General features: G+C 37.9%; 1 long non-coding RNA gene across 2 annotated transcripts in view; it reads right to left on the bottom strand.

Moving 5' to 3' along the window:
• Positions 1-20,302, bottom strand: part of LOC113975653 — a 51,355-nt gene extending 31,053 nt beyond the window's left edge. For both annotated transcript variants that reach the window (XR_003536872.1, XR_003536871.1), the window contains exons 1-4: positions 14,091-20,302; positions 10,445-10,511; positions 8,982-9,073; positions 3,275-3,365 (exon numbers count right to left, since the gene is read on the bottom strand). This is a non-coding gene — a long non-coding RNA (uncharacterized LOC113975653). The remainder of the gene's footprint in view (positions 1-3,274; positions 3,366-8,981; positions 9,074-10,444; positions 10,512-14,090) is intronic.
• Between the last annotated feature and the right edge of the window lie 1,604 nt (positions 20,303-21,906).

The raw sequence follows: 21,906 nt of genomic DNA, 5'->3' as shown, positions 1-21,906 counted from the left end.
TTACAAAAGCTCTTCCTGCATTTGTAGCACAGGTCTGTGTCTTGCAGAGGATATTTTCAGAGCCTACACCTTGTTTTAGTTTCAATAACTTTCAATAACATCTGACCACTTAAGCTTCCTATTGATAATGGTGGAGACTAACACAGCCACCCCTATTTAGTGCAAGACACAAACATCCTTTTCTCTTCTTACTGCACCTTTTGCTGCAAACACTCCAGCTCAGTTCTACTTTTCAGCTTTTATTCTTGCACAGGGATTTGAGAAAGAAACAAAGAAACAACTGCCCCTGGAACACTGCAGTGCACATTCTTTTTTAGCCTACTTATCCTTAACTGTCAGGTGTTTTATCTCAATTTTGTTACCTATGAGAAAATTCATTGCAAGTATCTTTCACTGACAGGTATATTTATAATCTTGGATTTCTGCAGCGGTCCAGCCACAAACAATTAGACCATTGCATTCAAATGTACAACTGCTATTCCTGCTCCAAATCCGCTGAGAACCCTCCTGCAATTCCTTACTATGTATTTTCCACATAGGCCTGCATGCAAATGAAGCAAAATAATCTGCTCTTTGCTAGGACTGTATGGAGCCCTAAACAGCCTGATTGGATTATGAGATGTTAAGACTTCTCTCAGTTAAGTTTACATTTTAAAGACTGAAAGATTCCTAAATTTCTAATCACCTATTCCCATATATTCTGTCCACTCTTTCCATTACTCATGATTCATTCAGATACTTCTGTCTTCAACCTGCCTTTCTCCTGGATTCATTTTCATCTGCAAACTCCTTCATGACTATTAATTTACCTTCCTTTTTATTCTAAAGCCCTCCAGCTTCTTCTCCAGTATCTCTCAATTTACTGTTATTCATAAGCTGGTTTTCCTTCCCTTTTATACATCTTCAACCATGCAACTGAATGCATGCACTTACATCTTTCACCTGTCAAGTGTGATGAACTCTAAATAAATATTTAATATATTGTTTTAGGACACATAATTTTAATAAATTTTACAAATTATATAAAATATAATTATATAAAATGTAACCTTAAAATTATGTCTGTTTTTACACCTCTGATACAGCAAGGCATGTATGTAAAAAAAGTTAGTCTGTTAGGAAGGTTGAATGCTGTTGTATCAAATAACAGCTCACATTTCTTGAAAAGCTCTTCCACAGCCTACAAATCTCTGTTTTGCTTAATTTGTCATGAATTATCCCTGAATAAGCACCGCAAAGATCTGAGGACTTACAAGCAGCATTAACTTACATGTTCTACATTAATAGCCTAGCATTTTACCCAAATACCACTGCTTTTAGGCTTTATTTAGTTCTCCCCAACCTCCAAATGATAGAATATTACCAAATTTCTTAGCAATACTAAGTAAAGCATAAAAATTATTTATTGTGCTACTTTCCAGAGAAGCCAATATAACAGACAATGCTTAGGACTAGGTAATAAGTGTTGAGGTTACCACATACATTACCCCTTAAAAATTTATATACACCAAATGGAACAGACACTAATCTCAAACATGCCAGAATAAAATCTTTGCAAGCAATATCTCGTGTTTTTCTGCCATTTTTCCGCTTTATGTTTATTCCACATCTGTTGTAGCAGAAAGAAAGTGGAATCTGGCCCAAAGGTTACTTCTAATAAATCCTTTCCTTTATTAGTAGAAACATTGTTATTCACAATGCAACATATGTTCCTCTAATTACATTTTTGAGCAAAAGTATTAATGACATTTTGGCCATATATCTACTTATCCTTTTCAGAGCAAGTTTTCTTTTCACACATTTGCATTATATAAAGTTCAGAAAATTATAATTAAAAAATAAATAATTATTAATTAAAAGTTTGGGATCTCAATACCTCTTATTTGCAGTAAAACAGAAGCCAAATGCAGACCCATCCAATGATTTTGAGCAGCACTCAGCTACTGAAAAGCATTTTTATGAATATTCCAACATAATGTATCCTTTTGAATAACCTACTTTCTAATGGTGCACCTTCATCAGGATATGAACCAAGTAAAATTTAAATGTTCATCCCTTCTTACCTTTGTAAATCCTTAAAGTATGGAGAAGTAAAATGGGATGGGAATTTGAAACGGAACATTTCAGTGTTTCTGAGTGAGAATTAAATTTTGTAATCTGGTCATATTCAACAGTATCTTTGCAAATTCTTTCATGACTGAAGTGAGGCACTGAAAAAGGAGATGCTCCCAATTATTTGTATGTTACTCCTGATAATTTTTAGTCATGCAACATGGCTTTCAAGAGTAGCAAACAAATACCAAGATATTCCATGAAAATTGCTCATATGGATCCCAATACAAACTTGGATTAGTATTATTCTAGAAATGAAAACAAGTAGACCACACTAAAAACTAGTATAAATTCAAAATTCAGCATTTCCTTAAATCATCTAAGATCTGTACTGTCCTTGTTACCTGCTTTTCTATTATGTTCTCTGAATACTCACAAGGAAGAGCATTATTCTTTCTATTTGTGCTTTGTATTAAGCATGTGTGAAAAGTACTGTCCTTCAACTCCTCAGAATGAAATCTTCTATTTGAGTCAGGTGCACACAAATGCTTATAGAATTAACACACATGAAAAAGTTACATCATGGAAGTTTTGGGTTTGTCTTACAAGTGCCACTATAAAGTTTAAAAGTACCTCATTCTCCCATTTATTTCAAAAGTGCTTCTAAATAGCCCTGAAAAACATGGTAAGAGCCAAACACATTCTAAATGCTTTCTAAAGAAAAATAAATTGACTTAAACATTAACATCAATAGTTCTAGATTAAAGGACCACAAATATGATCACTGCTGATTAAACCAGTGAGACCCACTTAGAACAAGAATTCTCATCTGCTAGGAAGAGGGGAAATTTGTTTCATGCTGTATACTAAAAGAATACCTTCTGACTTTTAACAGTGTGGGTTGGATTTGAATGTGATCAATAGTGCATTTCATCACCAACAACCTTCATTATTTAGTTTCCTTAAACAATCTCTCTTAATTTTCTGCCACAGGCTTGCCCTTGAATTATCTTCCTCTCTAAAGCAAATGTCTTTCAATTCCCTTTGAATGCCAGACTTGTCCTACTGCCAGGAGGTGTGAGAGAGGAGGCTCATGGAGACTCTCACATGCTTCGTGTGAGCAGGAAGTCCTGCTCTCTCTCTTTTTTAACCAAAGAGAGCTGCAATGATGGAGGTGTGCTGACCTGCAGGAGCCAAAACATTCTCCAGTGTTTGAACCTACCTTTTTGAAGCTCTCACACGCTGCTGTCCACGTGTCCCAGTTCAGTTCTTCCAACAACTCAGAATATATATTAAAGTGGAGGCAGCAGCCTCTGCAAATGAAGATACCATCAGGTAACATTTCTTTTGTTTACTTAGCATCTATGCTGGAGTAGGAGGGAAAGAGCAGAATTCAGCATTTTTTTATTACATGTGGACCTGACTTCGTTCTCCTGATATCATTTATATCCATGGCTTTTTTCCTTCAGTAATTTTAGAGAACGTGTTCAAAGCCACAAACACAAATGACGCTAATGGTAAGATTGTGTTTGGGAGGCCATACTGTGAATTGCTGAAGGTGAGAAGAACTGCACCAATAAAAATCTCCAGGTACGTTAAAGAAGAAATTAAATACTGAATTCATACATTCCAAGCTTACATATATGAATTTTGAGATCTCTGAACGTTAAGTCAGATGCCTTGGGCTGTCAGTAGAAAGTTAAACTTGCAGACTAAACCTGCCTTAGTCCAAAAAGTGCAAACAAAGTGACCATCTGTCAGTAAACCCACATCTTGAGCATTTTGAATTTTGAGAAATTAAAAGAAAAGCAAGCTAAGTTGTTTGGGTTTTTTTTCTGCTCAGCCTAAAAATCTCCAAGAAAATGAAAATACAAGCCTTTAAATCTTTTCTTGTTAAAGTATTATAGCATATCAGCCAATATTTCCTTGAAATAATACCCAGGATAGCAAAGTACATCTCTTTCAGTAATATAAGTATAAAAAAGACATATCTCCAGGCAATCATGGAAAATGCTTTCCTGATTTAAAAATGAAAATGGTCTTGTTAGCGTTTTTGCCAAGTGGAATATCTGAAGAGAGTTATAAAACAACAACAGGAATTAGAAAATATTATTCTTCAGCTCACAACTCATGCTTTTGATTTTAAAATCAAAATCACAGGAAAAATGATAATTTAAAGCAAAAAATATACATCTATATTTTTGGGAAGTTGGACCTCATCCAAGACAGCACAGTGAGGTTTCCTGTATTTCCAAGCTTTTTATTCCTTATGGGTAAGGCCTAATTGTTAGACCTGCTTTTAGAATCAGAAATAAACTTGTGTAATTCCTTTAGAAGTTAATCAGTGGTGCCCTGAAATAAAATAAAGGTAATGTCCAGAGGTAACTCAAGGTTGATGCTTCTAATGGTTCAAACAGCAGCTCTTTCATTATTCCTGATTATGTATATAGGGAACAAAATACAAAAATAAATAAAAACCTACTTTATTCACATTTCTTATTAGCTGTTCCTATCCCCTTACAGGACTTACTCTAAAATTCTAACTCAGCCATTGACTTCAGAGAGAGTTGGATCAAGACCCTAAAGAATAAAAGCACTCGTACTTTTTTTACTCATGTAAGAATCTGAAATTAAAATTCCCATAAGATATTTCTGCATTTGAAACAATCAAATTTTGCAGCTGAAATCTCAGAAATGCAACTGCATTATTAACTAGTCACTGTAATAATGACAAAGAACGAAAATAATGAGATAGTTTCAACACAATTCACAAAACTCATTAGAGCAACTTATTTTCATCGCAAAACCTGCAGACACAGCAGCAAACGAATGAAGCTCATCCTGTCCCACCAACTGATGTTGATATGTAAATTCAGACAACACAAATGAGCACACCTGTCAGAGTTTCTCTCACAGACTGCATAAAACAGAAATAGTAAAAACTCCCAAGACCTCCCGAGACTTATTCCCTGAAGCAATGCTGCCATCTTGCGAGGGAACAGATGAAGTCAACGCTTTCATTTAATAGATATATCCTAAGTGCTGGGGAGATCCGTGAGACACAGGGGTAAGGAATCACCAGGGATGTGAGCTGGACGTTTGCTCCCCCTCCACGGACACAGGTTTTTGAAAACAGAGTGGAAATGATAAGCAATACTGTCCAGGAACTTGCTACCTTGAGTAGCAAGCAGAACACTCAACGTTGCAGTGGTAAATTCAAAACGAAGTGAAGTGACATTTCAGGCGAAAATGGAAGCAAAGGAACCACAGGCAGTCCGTGCTTACAGTTGGTGAATCCCACTCCCTTTCTTTTAACTTCCACTATGCAGCTGGTATTTTGTATTGCTGGATTGGAAAACCCAAGCAATTTTAAAAATAATAAAAAAAAAGGCATTTTGCATGGCCAGATCCATCCATCCATCTATCTTTGATAGATGGGACAGAATGCAGGTTGCTGACAAAAAACAGGCCATTGTTATTCTTGCTATAATTCAAACATTTTATATTTTTCTAATTCTCTACATTCTAACTCTCTATATCCTCATTCTAATGCACACACACCAGATTTCAAGACAATAATTACAACCACTTATAGCTGGATTGAATTTAATAGCATGGGCTGCTATTAAATGTAGACTGAAATTTTCCAACAATGCTTTTTACTTCAATGTCACTTCAAGTGCTGCACACCCTCAGCAGGAATCTGTTTTGAAAAACAAGTAAAGTAGCTTTAATATGATCAAAATATGCTCACTTCACCTTTGTGAATGGACTATTTCAGTCTTCTATTTCCATTTTTATAATGTGTAATGTAGAAAATAAAATTTTATCATGTTTCACTTCGTGAAAGTAACAAGAAAATTTACAGTATTCTAATGACCGTATGCCATAGAGTCTGCATACACACTCAGCTTTCACCTGGGAATACTGAAAAAGCTCCTAACATCAATCTATTGGCACACCTAAAGATTTCCTGTGGTTAGAAAAAAAAAAAATCACCTGCTCTTCCTGGCTGCAAAATTCATATCTTCCTGCAAACCCCTCAGAGCAGAAACAGCTTCAGGTTATTTAGGTTTAGAGTTGTAGCTATAGACAGCAACCTCTCCGCTCTCCCAACATGCAAATTTGTTATATTACCAGGAGTTCTTAGAAATCCTTGCTGGTGTTTCTAAAATGAATCTGTTACTTTGCAGTTGAAGCAACTGCTGAGTAGACTGAGGATTACTGGTGTCCATCATTGCTGCATACTGTTAGATTTTATTCTTGCTCAGTCTATTACAGCTCTGGGTCTTCATTTATTCCTTGGAAAAATAGTGTAAACCACCATTGTGCTCTGTGTACGAGAGTGACACAGCTGTTTACACAAATGTAACATGTTTTGGTATGTCTTAAGGAAAGGACTACAGCCTCAATTATCAGACATTTCGGCACTTACTAGTTGAAAACTATGTGTATTTATTAGATTGCATCTCCACCCCAGCATGCACAATGTGAGCCAAGAACACCTTTTCCTACTCCCCTGCTCCTGCAGAAGGACAGGCAGAGGAGGGGGGAATTCTACCCCCCAGGCTTCCCAAAGAAGAGTTCTTCACTGGGAAACTGTAAACCAGAAAATCTGACCATATATAATTAGAAAATGCTTTTGTTGTTTGAATTACCAGCAAGATCTGCTCTTAGTAATTACTTGGAGGTACAATGAATCAAGATATATTCTTCCTGCTTCTCTGTAAAACACATTGCCTTCTATTCACTGCAACAGTGCCCCTGAATTTTTAATTCAACATACTTAAGGGTCTGGAGTCTCTAAACTGTGTACTTGGTTATTTATTTAACCTGAAACCACTGCCTAGAACAAATTGTTTAAGGAGAGATGAGATGATGATGTATGTCTCCTCCATCTGCAAAGCTGTCATGGATTTGGGGGTAACAGCCTCTGAATCCTTTGATGCTTCACACCACCAGGTTAACTCCTGTAAATATGCTTCAAAATACTTCAAAAATCCGAAAATGTTTATGGCCTAAGAAAAGAGTAGGTAAGAGGAGGGAGAAGGGATGATGTGACCCACATTCACAAACAAAATCTGCTCATTATATTTCCTGATACTGGTTACCCAGTTGACAAATTTAGATTTTTCTTCTTCGCTGGAGTTTGAGAACTCTTAAAAATATTGACTCAGGAGATGAATGTATTTCACTTGGAAAGCAATCTTACATAACCAGCATTGAAATGACCCTGTAAAGTTATGGGGCTTTGATTTTAATGTCTTTTACCTCTATATCTCCCTTCAGAATGTTAGTCTGCCCTCACATATTTTGCCTCTCCTACACACCTGAGCTTATTTTGCTGTCTTGAACCTGTAAAAAAAACAGATGCACTAGAACTGTTTAATACAGAGGACACATTTGTAAGGGTAAGATTTTTTATGAGGTGTAAGATTTCTGTTACACTATGCAAATTCATAGAGCTGAGCAGATCAATTAGCCTTCTGCTGCGAATTCCTTCTTTAGAAGTGGTCAGGATCTGCAGAAACCCTTCAAAGGAAGAGACAGTTGGAGTAAGAACTTCGTAATAGACCCCATTAAATGAGGAGGAACTTAAAAATAAGTTCAAAGCTAATGATTTAACACATAGGATTTGTCTTTTCTGATTTTTAGCAGATTTTCTGCTGATACAGAATGACACACTAAAAAGAAATAAATATACTTCTTATGGTATAGTCCAAACCAGTAATGTCATCTTCACTATCTTTAGATCAGTTTTATGACAGCCCAAGCTGTGGCTCCTGGTACGTATACACTGTTCTTCCTTCAAAATATGAAAAGCCTTAAAGCTCATCTAACTGACCAAGAACTCCTCCAAAGTCAGAAAATGCCCGGTGGAGGACTCGGTGACGATAGTCTGGGGGTAACTGTGCCCCCACGCTGCCCCTGCAGCCCAGGGTTCCCTGCCAGCCCCACGCAGCAGCCTCCTAGAAGGGCCAGGAACAGCTCTGACAACAGGGACGGCCCAAACTCTGCTCCAAACAACCCCAGAAGTTTGGGAACAAGAACTAAGAGGTCAGAACCCCTGAGCTCCTCTGAGATGATCTGAGCTTCCTACACGAATTCTCATGTCAGAACCATCTTTTCTCAGCAAGCAGTGAACATTCACGACTCTATTTGAAGTGCAAAGGGGTTGAAAAAAAAGCTACTTCCAGAGTTACAAAATTCTATTTTTTTTTTATCTCCAAAGCTTTTTTCTCCTTCTTCTTTTGAAGGAGTGTCAGTCATGGCTATATGTTTATGGGGGACATCTAGTAAAGTATCCGCAGGCTGAGTTCAGCCAAGTATCCAATAAACCTGCAGTGAGACAACCATCACCAGTACCTGCACCCATGATGAATACTCAGATTTTAACTGGCTGGGTTTTACTCTAACTGGACTTCTTTACTCAAAACCTCTATCAGCAAATAAAAGACCACTTTCTGAAACCAGAGGAATTCTTACCACAAAACTGTTTAGCAAGATAATGTTTCTAACAGTTTTTGAGTAATGTAATTCAGAAATTTAAAATATCCATATAAATTGAGGTATAGCTCCCTGCTCAGCCAAACCCATGACTAAATATGACACACCTTGTTCCAACAGATTCACAGAGTACATCAAGAGAATACTGTAATAGCAACTTTCTATACATCTATTATCTGATGTATTATACATGCTGAAACTATTTTTAGCTGTTTATACAAGTATCATAAGGAATGCAGAATTCTGCATTCCAGTGACAGTTTCTGAAAAGAAATTATTTCCTGAATTAACGGCTAAAGATTCTGACCTATTCAGGGTACAGTTGGTCCTCTCTTAAAAAAATTATTTTAAAATAGTAAGTGCTTCACCTTGCAGGTATAATTTAACGTATTGCAAACATCAAGTAAAGAATGACTACTTACCTAAAGTAAGGTTTTAAGAGATATTTTCCTTGATAATGTCCACAATTGTCAATGCCATACACAACAAATATAATTGCTTAAAAGAACATTATCTGCCCAAAAAGAGATTTAAGAAAAACTACATTAAAGAAAATAATAAAATAAAAAGTTAAAAAGACAATTTTTTTTGACCACTAGGTTGCTCAAAAACATTAATTACTAGAATAAATGACCTTCACTTGAACTACTCTCCATACTTTGCTAATTGTTTATAATGATGGTTCAGTCCCACCAGAATTAGGTGAAAACAGCTCAGTGTCTTCATGCTGAAGTCCTTAGTGTTAAATTGAGATCTTATCCTTCTGACTGTTCACTTCAAAGTGCTACCAAATTAATTGCAAAGGCTCTATAAAAAAATAAGGCATAAATAAGGCAGCTCTTTCCATAAGGCTGGAGCATCAATCAGGCTTTTGAGGAACAGCTTAATGTCTGCTTACAAAAATAGAGGAATAAATCCTCAAAGGTATTAAACTTATTACAGGAATACCTAAACATCCACATTTCAGCATGTTAATTGAAAAAAGGAAGAATTTCTACTCTGAGAATGTTACTACACAAGAAACAAAATACTATCTCTACGTAAGAACTCTAGGAAAGGCAGATCAAAATTAGCAAGCAGATAAGTTGGCATAGGGGAAGGGAGCAGAAGTGTAGAAATGTAAGAATGATGGCCCATTTTCTGCACTGTGATAGTAACTTTCCCAAATTAAAAAAAAAAAAAATCTCTTGCCTTCTCTATTTCCTGCATGTTAGCTTCACCTTGCCTGTTTAATCAGGAATGCTTCTACCATCAGTACTTCACCAAATCTATTTATGTCCATCTGCTTAAGAAATTTCACTTTCGCTGTTGTTCAGTGAAGGAAGTCAACCCCAATCAGTCTGGCCTTGCTAGTTCAGGTAGCACTTTAAATAATAAAAGGCTTATCATGTATCTGTGCAGAAAAAAAATTTAGAAAAAATCCAGTTTACCCAAGGCAGCAAGTTTGTAATTAATGATCATTACAGAAGCTTGTATTTGTGTCATGGTGACTGTGCTATCCCAGGTATTTCATATTCCTTCTACATATTGCACACAAATCAGCAATAGCTCAAGGAATAGGTCACTTGCCTCAATCCTATGAATGGAACAGGCACACTAAATCTGATAGAGATCACAAAACCAGAGCAATGAAGGTGCACTCCTCATTGATCCTTTCTCTGGATCCCTCTGATAGGAATACAAGGTCTTCCCATCTACTCCCAACATCTGAGAAAACACGTGGTTTTCCTTTCATTGGCAACACTGAATCTGACATCTACATAAACAGGGATCTGAAATTACTGTATTTTACACATTGAACAAAGTGCATTTAATACTTATCCTTCCTTGAATATTTATTTGCACTTTCAAACCCAGTAGAAGTCAGTCTAGAAAACACAAGTACCTTATTATCTGAATAACGAGGTCTTCAGACAGTGAAAAGTAAAGCAGCTTGAGTATTTCACAAAGACCTAGAAAAGAGAGGGCAAAGTTAAGAGAAGAGCAGCTTTCCACTGTTCTGTTGGGAGCTATGCCTTAAAATATTTAAGAAGGTTACATTTGGAAGTTTAAAAAAGAATATATGGGTTCTGCAGATTGCTAGAAGAAGGAAAAGGATCGTTTTCCCTGCATATAAATGAAATACTGAATTTCAAAGTAATGTAGAGCTCTGTAGAAAATATGCAAGCACCACTAAATAAGAGCCTTATTTAAATAGCTGCATTGTTTAAATCAAAATCAAGCAGGAATTCTTTTGATGAAAAATAAACTAATTTGCCATAAAAATAAGGTATTAACAAGACAAGTAAAATACTTTCATAATATTTTTATTATTTTTGGACTAGTGTTAATTTTATTTTTTTAATAGCAAGAACACACAACATTTCTTTGTCATACTTTAAACTCCTTTAAATTTGCTAGACCAAAATCCAACAAAGTTTCATTCATTTCAACTTTCTGCTCTCTTATTCCCTTTTCCCAAAACCAAAGTCAAAACACTACCAACTACACAGAAACACAGACTTGCTAGGCAGTCCTTGAAAATAAATACATTTTAAGAACAGTCTAAATATAACCTGCCCTAAGTTATTGAAGGACTTCAATGATACCCAAGATGCACACAACATGGTACCAAGGACACTTCCTAAAATGTCATAAAAGAACAGCATAAAGGTTCTTCTATGATGCTGAAAAAATCCTTGCCTGTTTAACTGACCTTTCTTTCCAGTTACAGAACATTAACATTGAAACATGGTCACTAAACTTCAGTTACTCAGCTAAGAACCTAATTAAACTATTCCCATTTTAGAAATTACAAAAAGCTATAGTCTTATAACACATCTTAACTGGCTGATGTTGTAGAATGGAGCAGAGAGGCCCCTGGGCATCATTGTACAGAAGGCTCATGGAGAATACAGACCTCAGTAAGGTAAATCAGGTATTCTTTATCTCTGCCAGAGGTGTAATAATTTCAGTATAAGAGCACACTTCTTCAGAACCCACTCACTGCATTCTGCTATACTGAAATAAATCAGCCTTCACAACTACCACTGAATCCATGCAAATACATTCCTTTTAGTTTGATCAGCGGTGGAACAACAAAGATGTTTCAGTCTTATTAAATTCCTGGTGGGTTTTCTTTTTTTCCCCACCCTCTTTTCTGGCACTGGATTCATGCCTGATCTTCTGGAAAACTCAGCATCTGAATCACCTCTCACTGTACAGAAACAGGATTAATTAAGCAGTATCTGAACACAGTTTACACCCCATTAAATATCTGTGACTTGGTGAAATCACAATTTTCCCTTTCCTGTGAAAATACTACACCTGCAGGAAGATGTTTAGTGGATCCAAATGTTTACATATGCTTAGAAAATATGTGAAAATGTCACTAGTAGCTTCTAGTGAGGAAAGCACTCGTTATCACTTGTTTTAGTTCTGCAAGGCAAACTGAGGTCTAGTCACTGAGTCAGTCTGTAGATACTTCCCTACTTAAAGAAGCGGTGGCTAAGGCTGAAGAGCTGAGAGAGGTCTCTGTTTGCATTGCACACTCTCGTGTTGAGGATTTTCTCTTCCCCATCTCACTGTCACGCCACAATGAGAAACCCGAAATCTCTTCACCACAGGTTTCTCTGTTCCGAGACCCCTGAGAAAACTGTAAAATACCTCTCTAGCACAGGGGAAGAGAGGTGGGAGGTGGGGAAACAGTTTCAACTTCTATGTTTGTCTGTTAAAGTTTTGTTTACTGAGCATTACTGGCAAAAACAACTTCTGGATTTAGAAAGCTCTTGTCTATGATCAAAACTACTGGAAGCTGAAGCAACGTGCAAACTTCTGTGACAAGCTCCCTTATCCCATAGGCTTCCTCCACTGAATGCAAGGCCTGAGCTTTAGGTTTTCATTCCCAGTCCTGCTGGACTGGGTGACAAAAGAGACACTGTGCTGCCGTACAGCTGTTTATTCCAGCAGCACTGGCTACTCGTAAACAAGGAACAGAGGCGTCCTTATGCCATTTCCTGCTCTCCTCAAACCTCGCTCGAATTCCACTACCAAAACAGCTCCCAGCAGAGTCACGGACCTCCTGTTTGCAAGGTGTCTCACACCTACTGCTGTCTCTGGGATTCGGTACATCAGGTTCAGTTTTCTCAGCAACAAGACTTTTGCAATAAAGAAAGGAGGCAGAGATGGTTTTGTGCACTTGATATGAAAGTTTTAGCGTTTTTATAATAGTATTTTTTATCAAAAAGTTTCTTAATTATCAGTGTCTACTGCAATATCAGGAAGTAGCTTTACTGCTTTTGCCTTCTGTCCTATAAAGGCACGCAGGGAAATGTTTTGGTTCTTCCCAGAATCTCACTGGATACAGAAATATAACAAAAAAAACAGCTGGACAGTATCACGCTTATTCTTTTAAAGATGTTCATTCCTTTTATGATCAGCATCATGGCTACCCATGCATCCCCCCATGCACACGGATTCTCAACTTTCTCTACTTTTCCCTTCGTCTCCCATTATTTTCCAAACCTTTTGGATTTGCCTTTCACTTTGTTATGTCCTTTTCTGGGCAGTTCTTTAACATCATGCTAACCTTCAAATTTACATAAATTAAGCAAGTTTATTTCCTTCTTTCAGGTTTAATTTGAAGAGCTGAGGAAAAGAGAGAAGTCTTGAAACTAATGTGAAAAAAATCCAGTATATATAGTAACATGCAAAATTTTAAATGTCATGAATTGCATCGTGCATGGTAAAGTCTAATGTTCCCATGCACTTATGTCATGCTGTTCCCACACTTGAAATTTCCATATTCTTTTCACGTGCTTTCTGATGACATAACCATCCCTAAGCACAAGGAAACATTGCTAATACACTGTTAGAGCACACTATTAAAATAAAAATAGTCTCTCTGCAGACCCAAAGAGATGTTAAGCTGCTCACATCAACCCTCTCAGCACAGTGATAGAGGAAGGTCTAATGGTGCCCTCAAGAAAATGTCATTTAAAAAACTCCAGCAACTTAAGGTTAAGACATGTTAAAAATCCAAAGAAGAAAGGACAGAGAGCTGCAGTTAACAATTCACAAAAGGATTCTAACATCTAACTTCTTCTAATGTACAGACATATCCACTTTACAGTGTAAGAGGCTGCCTGAGCTACTCTCAGGTTTGAAAACCAGAAATTTCCTTCTCTGCATTCAAAATATCTGCACTCATCAACACTCTATCTCAAGATTGGCATATTTGATACAAAACTCTAAGTTCTGCTATTTCAGCTGTGACAGACTATGTTGGCTAAGTAGAAATAGGTAACGCTAATAAGTAAAACCACTTGCCTCTTAAAAATGTAAGAAAAATAGTTAATGAAATGTAAGTGGATAGTTCAAAACCATAAGTCCCAGCTATTTCCAAGATTCAAGGCTGCAGCAACACTCAGATAACCTGAGCATCTCATGTATTTAAACATTAAGTTACAGACTTCTGAAATGTACTGAAGCAAATAGTCATGGGAACAACAGGACCAAACATAACCATGTATTCAAAATCAAACTTCTCATACCTCCAGACTTTACACAGATGAAGTGAGTACTGCAGAAGAAAGTGCCTTGCTTTTTTACTTCATATCTGGCTCTTTAGTCCTGCCTGTGAACGTCCCCTAGGTATTACGGTTTTAACACGATTTCTTCATAGAGCATATTAGTACCAAACTAACTCTGTGGTTGAAACAACATCTTACCTAATTACTGTTTTACAACACAACATTGCCCAGAAAAAAGTCATTAAGCAATCCAAGTGCAGTGAGTGGCATCATTCTCAGTCACATGATGGATTTTAAATAGCCAGCGCAGCACTGGTAGCCAGTAATTACTCTGAAATTTCCATAAATAATCACTTCCATTGGAGCTTTTAAAAAAAATTGCATGTCCACTTTAATTCTTACTACATTCAGTTTTTCCCCTTCCTCAACTAAAAAGAAAAAAACACAGCTAGTTACTTCATCCTAAGGTAAAGCTACGGTTTAAGTAGCCAAAGGGCCAGAATCAAACTAGCAGTGAGGCTCTGAGAATTGTTTCTTATACCACGGATTTATTTCCAAAAATTAAATCACAAAAACATCTTCAAAACACCTTTTCGTGAACGTAATTTTTATTCACTTTACGTAGGAATTCTTGGTTTCATTACCTGTTCACAAAAAGCTGCCCTCTCAATTTTCAGAAGAGGCACTATAAAATTGCTATTTCTGCTGAGGAACATACAAAAGGACCCCCCTAAAGATCCTGTTAAATCTAGTTTGGCTGTACAGAAATATGGCAATCAAAGAGGATAATAGTTCTTGTACATGACTGGAGGCAATAACTCCCATCCCCAAGGCTGCCAAGAACATGACTGGTATTATGAGGCAGTTAAAGCTTCATTAACCTCTTCATGCCTGAAACACATATATCACATTAGTGCCATCCTGAATAAATTCAAAGACATGAAAATAAATTACACGGGAATACAAAAAGCAGATTAACAAAAGACAGGTCACTATAATTTCAGCCTGTCTCTGAAGGGGTAGCCATAAGGGAGAACAGACTAAAGAATGGTCAGGGTATTAGCAAAAAAAATTGCATTTAGAAAAGCATATTATAGTCAGGCTTTTATTTTTCCTCGAATTCAGAGGTCAGAACAGATAAAAAAATCTAAAAGACAAATATGACCGACTTGATGATCTTCATTTATAACTCCTTGGGCAGTATTGACAATAACCCCCTGATGATCTGAGCCTTTCACTTTCCCCATTTCAGAAACCCTCCTAGATTTAAAAAAAGAAATCTACCATAAAACCCAGATCTGGGATGTAGAGCAGGATGGGAGCTTTATTGTTTACGCAAGTTTTCTTGTATGTGGAAGCAAACCTAGAATATCAAAAAGTTTCTGGATATTTTTGGCTGACTCTACAGCATTCCCATCAGCAAGTCGAGAATTTGGTTTCCAGTAAGTAGTTCCATTATTGGTGGTATCAAAAGCACAGCTCTATATGCCTGTTAGTATTTAAAATTGTCTTGGGCTGCTTAATGTAAATCTTTTGTTACCATAAGAAACACAAAGCCAGTGTATATGCAAAGGCACAGGGCACGAAAGGCACACATTTCCAGCACAAGGAAGGGCACAGATTAATTCTGTATGTAAAACACTGTGGTGAATATTGCAGTACCCAGTCTATCATTACATCTATGAGCCTGGCAGTGAGACCCTTCTGATTCACACACCCCTGCATTCCATGGATGCACCCCACATTACTAACCAGCCAAACAAAAAACCCCAATGAGCCCTTCTTTAACACCAGCATGTAAAAGAAACCTCTGCTGAAGAGTTAAATTCTCATGAAAGGATTTGGATTCAGTTGAAATGATCTTGAATTCATCTCTACCTATGTGGACACCTCTGGCAGACCTCCTTACATCTGACAGGCCCAATCCACAAGCCTGGTTTAAATCACAGGTGAGAGGCAAGTGGGTTTTCATCTAACTTATAACAGCTGGCACAACTCATTGCAAAAAAGTAACAGCATAAAAAGAAATTTACTTCCCACACTGACAGCAAATAGAAGACTCAAATTAGCACAATGTCTTCAGCCAAGCCTTCTAGTAAAAATATTGAGGAAACACAACCGCTCTCCAGACACTTTTATTCACAAAGGCAATGATGACAAGCAAGGACAGTAGTAACAATTTTTTTTTATTATTTTTCCCATGTTCATTCAGTCAATCAACAGATAAGTTCCAAACATTTAAAAGAAAAAATCCACTAAAAAAAATTAAAATTGAGATATACATGTGACCAAAATTACTGATTTTAGAAACTACATTCTTTCTCAAGACTCTCACCACCAGTGCTTTGCCTTACTCTTTCACCCAGAAGAGAGACTCCCAGTCCTACCAGATTACTTCATCTGTGCAGACCCCACACACTGACAACTACTTACAGTCAGGTCTGAATACAAACCACAACAGTCAGAAGCCAGCAGCATTTCCTTAAATATGACCCAAGCAAGACAGGAGACAACTTGCTGGGAGATTTCAAAGGGCATTTTACCAACGTCAGGATACTCTGTACACAAGTCCCTGCCCTGCCTGACTCACGCTGTGTCCACACTGACATTCCCTGCATTTGTCCTGTGACAGCATTCCCGCTGCCAGAGCTCCAGTGCTGGCAGCTGCTCTAGACCGGCAGCTGACATTTTAAATGCTATGTAAGACCTCTGGCAGCTCCCTTTGCTGCTGCCAAAGGTAAAGCTACATTAATTAATGTAAGAAAGAGCTCAGCAAGCCCCAGAGCAGAGTAGCCCTTAAAGCCTGGGAAGGCTGCATATGGTCAGGAGACAGCCTGTTGCAAAACAAGGACAAGGTTGAGCTCAGAGAACTACGGGGCCACAGCAGGTTTTAGACCAAGCCTCCCAACCAGCTCTGCACAAACAGCCTAAAAGCTGCTTTAGAAAGGTCTCACCACAGGCCACCCTGAGCCCCTGCCAATGTGGGAGCACAGACCAGGAGCAGGGAGCTACAGCACTGCAGACACGTGGCTCTCCTGGGATTGACGGGAGAGAGCCCTGGCACGAGGAATGACTGAAGATGAAGAGCAAGTCCCATCCCCTCAGCCATCCTAGACCAGTTATAAAATAACCAGGTCTGCCCCAATACTCCTCAAAATACAGAAATTCCTCCCAAGAAATTTATTAGTGAAAGCACAGACCAAAGCAGAGAGAGTGGTGTCAGGCACTGTCAGTGAGCACCATTCATGGAGGAATGGGAACATGGGTGACAGCCCCCTCCTGCTTTCCACCCCTGCCCAGTAGAGAAGGCTGGCAAGTCTCCACTGCTGGGCAGTGCAGAGAGGCCAAGGGCAGACCACACCATGGGGCAGCCCAGGGCACAGATCCTGCTGCAGGTACTGCCCTGGTACTCCACACCACGAGTCTTGAGACATTTAAAAAATGCCAACTGCTGCCCTTTCTTCCCTCCCCTCAGTGAGGAGATGGGGTGGGGCTCAGGCAGCTGTGAGCTACCTCTTTACACTGATAATCATGACACCTTACAAAGAAAAGGTAAAGAAAACATATTTCATCCAGGGGAAGGCCACCTAGGAACTTAAATCTGGGAGGATGGAATGTTCTCTATGTGCTAGGGCATGCTGAGGATGGGAAACCACTTCCTGCTTGCCCAAAGAGCTGTAAGCAGTATAATTAGCACTTGCTTGTAACATTAAACGTCACCAGATTTAATCTGAAGGGTCACTGGGAAACCCTCACGCAAACCTGAACTATTTAACTATAAATACCTCGACTGTCCATGCGGAGAGCTCCTGAACACTGAGAGCACACTGAATTTAAGCTACTCTGTTACTTTTGCACTTTTACATAGTCTTATTTAGTGCTGCCCTTGCACTCCTAGGGCCACTCTCCAACAGCAATTCCTCACATGCAGTAAGTGTTAATTCAAGGTTTTGAAACACACTGGCTATGTGACTGCGAGGTTTTTTTGAACCACTAAAGTAACTGAACCATGTTGGTGAGTGACATTGCCACACCACGGTGGCACTCAAGGCAACACTCCTTTCTTCCTGCTTTCCCATAGGAAAGCCTTTGCTGTGTTGCTGTGCACAGAGATTCCTTCCCCCCACTGACCCCCCTAGACTTGGAGGAGGGGGTTAGATAACACCCAAGCCCATATTCCAGAAAGGAAGCATGCACTCCACCAGTCTGCGCATTTCCAAGCTACTGCACACATTTTGGCTGGACCAGTCACAGTCTGGCCACGAGGCTAAGCCAGCAAACTCCACGTGAGATCTGCTGGGATGTCACAAACCTTACGTGATACCAGCCCACATCTGCTTCCAAACTCTCACCACACAAAGTGGAAGTTGGCCTGCTGCTGCATGTTTCGCTCCCAGCTACACCAGGAAGGTTTTGACAAGTGCATCAAGAGGTCAAACACCCTGGAACTGTGCTTTGTTTAGGCTGCTAATGCCAGAAACTGCTCTGTAGTTATAAGTACACAATGCCGAAAATTGTAAGTCAAGCTGGTAAAAGAATTCAGTGTTAATAAAGGAATCCATGGTCCTGCAAAACTCTCTGCGGTATTTTTATTTCTCTTTACGACTAATTTCAGCTCCAAACTCTTTCAGGAATTCACTCATAAGATAAATGCTATCATGGCAACAAAACTAACTTCCTAAGCTAATATCTGAACACTCAGTATCTTGAAACCAAAGTAATAAGACAATCTTTAACAAAAATGTTAGTGAAGCTTGGCTGCCGATTTACAATGAATTAAAATAATCCCCTACTGGTTTCTATGAAAAAGATCTTGGCATGGAATACCACGTCAGAGGAGAGAAAAGCACTTCTATGTTCATAAAGATTATGGCAGAAAACACTGCTTAGGAACAGCAGAATGCAATGTTAGCACTGAACATAAATGAGTTTTTTCCTTAATCTCATAAAGTTTAACTTCAGAGGGCTGCTTACCTATCTACTACGCCCACAAGACCTGCTACAACGGTCCTTCCAAAGCAAAAGAATACCTTTTCCAGAGTAAATCTTCCACTTAACATTTTAATTTCCCATAGCATTCTCAACTCTTAGAAATGGATTTTTTTATTTCCTAAATTCTGTATACACTTCTTCAGACATGGAAGTCTATAATCTCTGGGGAGTTTTAAGGTACAGATCATAGAAAAATCATTTAATAATTCCTTATCTTTAAATTAATACCTTGATTCCAGTGCTTAACACATCCAAGAAACAATCTAAAATGTTAAAATATAAAAGCCTCCTAACAGGTACAGAATAATTGAAAATAATCAGTGTTCTTTTTTTAAGTATCTGAATTTGCTCTTTAGCCTTTTACTGGTCTCTTTCATACTCAGGGAGCTATGATCAAAGAAATTAATACCTAGTAAAAAGCACATTTAAAGATGCAGAACTATATAATTTTCTCTTCTTTACCTTTTACTAATTCTATTTGTTCTCCCTAATAATTCTCCCTTCCTTTTCCCTCCATACATATAAGGGTCAAATTTACTGATTATTTTTTCTTTTCCTTATTGAAAGGACTGGATGTGCAGTTGGTTGCAGATTTTCAGAGAAATGCTTCAAAATTTGCTGTGCAACTGAGGAAAAGTTACTTGCTCAAATAGCAAAGTAACCAGCAGTGCAATGAACTGCTGGACTGTGATATCCTGAACTTTCACACATCTCTGTTTCCATCAGTAGATGTGGACTTGCCAAAGACCGAAAAGGGGAGAGGCCTTGAGCTGGTTTTTCTTAAAGTGCTGACAGTGCACACGAGCTCTAAAAGAACCCTGCATCAGCACTGGCTACATTTCTACTGCTGGCAAACACAGAGGTGCTTTGCCATTTTGATAATTCGTCAACAGCTTGCCAAGGGCTGCAAACTTCAGTTTTGGGAGTTTTTATTGAGGGTTCTGTTTTGTTTGGTTGTTTTCTGGTGGTTTTGGTTGATTTTGACAGAACAATAAAAAAAAAACCCAAGCACTGCAATGTTGGCTCTGCCTCTGAAACAGGACATGCATCTCCCACCAACAGCCTATTTGAAAAATCAAAACCGAGTGTTTCAGAGAGGACATCCCAAATCAGCGGTATTAGTCTACACAATCCTCTTTATAAAGGCTTTCCATTTCAAACAGGTGGAACAATAATTTGGGAAAGGGATCAGTTTGCAGCACCTAACTGCACATATGAAAGAACTAGGTTACAGCACTCCATTTAGTTTTTAAAATGTTTTTCAAATTTTTTCATCAGTTATCAAACCTGGCATATGGACACTGGAATGGGATTCAGTGATTTTTTTACAGAGAAGGAGAAATGATTAAAGGATAAACTTTAAAAAGGCTGCAGAGGAGGGGAGGTATCCCATTCCCACAGACTAATTTACAAGTTCATCAACTTTTATAATGGAGGCCTGCTATTTACTTTAGCACACCAACATTGTATAACTACATTTCCATTAATTTGATGCATACATCAGTGTGATAAGTGCTGCATTAGCTGAAAACTGACACACTTCAGCACTTGTGACTCTCATCAATGTATCTCTGAGCAAGAGTTTGTCAGTCAACAGCCCAAAAATTCTACCTGTGCCTGCAAATCCAGCATCAAGTTTAGTCTGAGATATCAATTCTTCTTCACACTGATAACAAGTTAAACCTCTGGTATATTAAATCGGTCTTTACATAAGGCTAAGAATCCCTTCATGAAACTCAAATGCTGAATATTCCTCTTTAAGAAGTCTCACTTAAAGAGATTAAATACTGTAGCGTCCACAAATTACAAAAGCACTCAGAGATTTAATTATTAACTAGAGATTATTACTCCATTAAAGATGTTTCATGCACACATGCTACAGTGGATGTTTGCACAGTTTTAAAGGCTGGCAGGAGGATCTAAAAGAGTATTTCTTTAAAAAACATACTCCTGATTCTTATCTAGTAGGCACATATTTGTGGTAGCTACCTCTTTATCCTAATAGAACAATATATTTCAATTAAGTCATTAAGTCCTGCAGCTTTTTCTCTTGTTAAGCTCAAATGACAGAAAAAAAAACCAATCAAAAACCAAAACCATAAGAACATAACAGTTCAGAGAGCCAAAAGAACTTTCTAAAGTAACAATTGTGAAAGCTTCCTGTCCTTAAATTCTGAATTCCTTATAAAACTGAGGAAGAATCCCTCAATTTTGAAAGGTTTTGGGAAGTTTTTCTGGCTCTTCAATTCAAGGACTTGCTCACTGACCTCGTGGATCTTTGGACACCACTGGACAATAGGAAATCACATGGCAGCTGTGCTCCTTCAAATTATCTACAATTGATGATACAATTTTTCATTTCTTCTGCAATTACACCTTTTCTCACACCATACTTACAGAAGTCCCCCTCAAAAGAAACCCCAAACAAAAACAAAAAACACATCCCCAACTAAATCCCCAAAATTTTAAACAGATGACACAGCTGATAAGCATTAATAAAACATCTCTTTTGCAAAAGTCACGGGTTTATTAATTACATAACCTTTTTCCTATTAAAAAACCAAATTATTTTATTTTTTTTTCCTTTTGTAGAGGGGTAGTTCTGTGCAACCCCTTGCTTAACATAAAGTAACATTAACAAGGGATTCCCAGGTTCCTGCCTTGATGCTTAATTGCATCACATTAGAGCTCAAAGGTCTAGGGCTTTCAGGTGCAACATATTTTAAAGCTAGAGGGCAAGAACTGCCTTAAAGAACCTCCTGACTTTTACTATATAAATAACTTGAGCCCATTAAGTTATATAATGAAAACCAAATTAGAAATATACTTAAAAACTGCTCCAAGT

Source organism: Neopelma chrysocephalum, unplaced genomic scaffold (genome assembly GCF_003984885.1).
Source record: "Neopelma chrysocephalum unplaced genomic scaffold, ASM398488v2 Primary Assembly neopelma1_24, whole genome shotgun sequence".
Classification (NCBI taxonomy): domain Eukaryota; kingdom Metazoa; phylum Chordata; class Aves; order Passeriformes; family Pipridae; genus Neopelma; species Neopelma chrysocephalum.
This window is presented reverse-complemented; position numbering and strand designations above follow the sequence as displayed.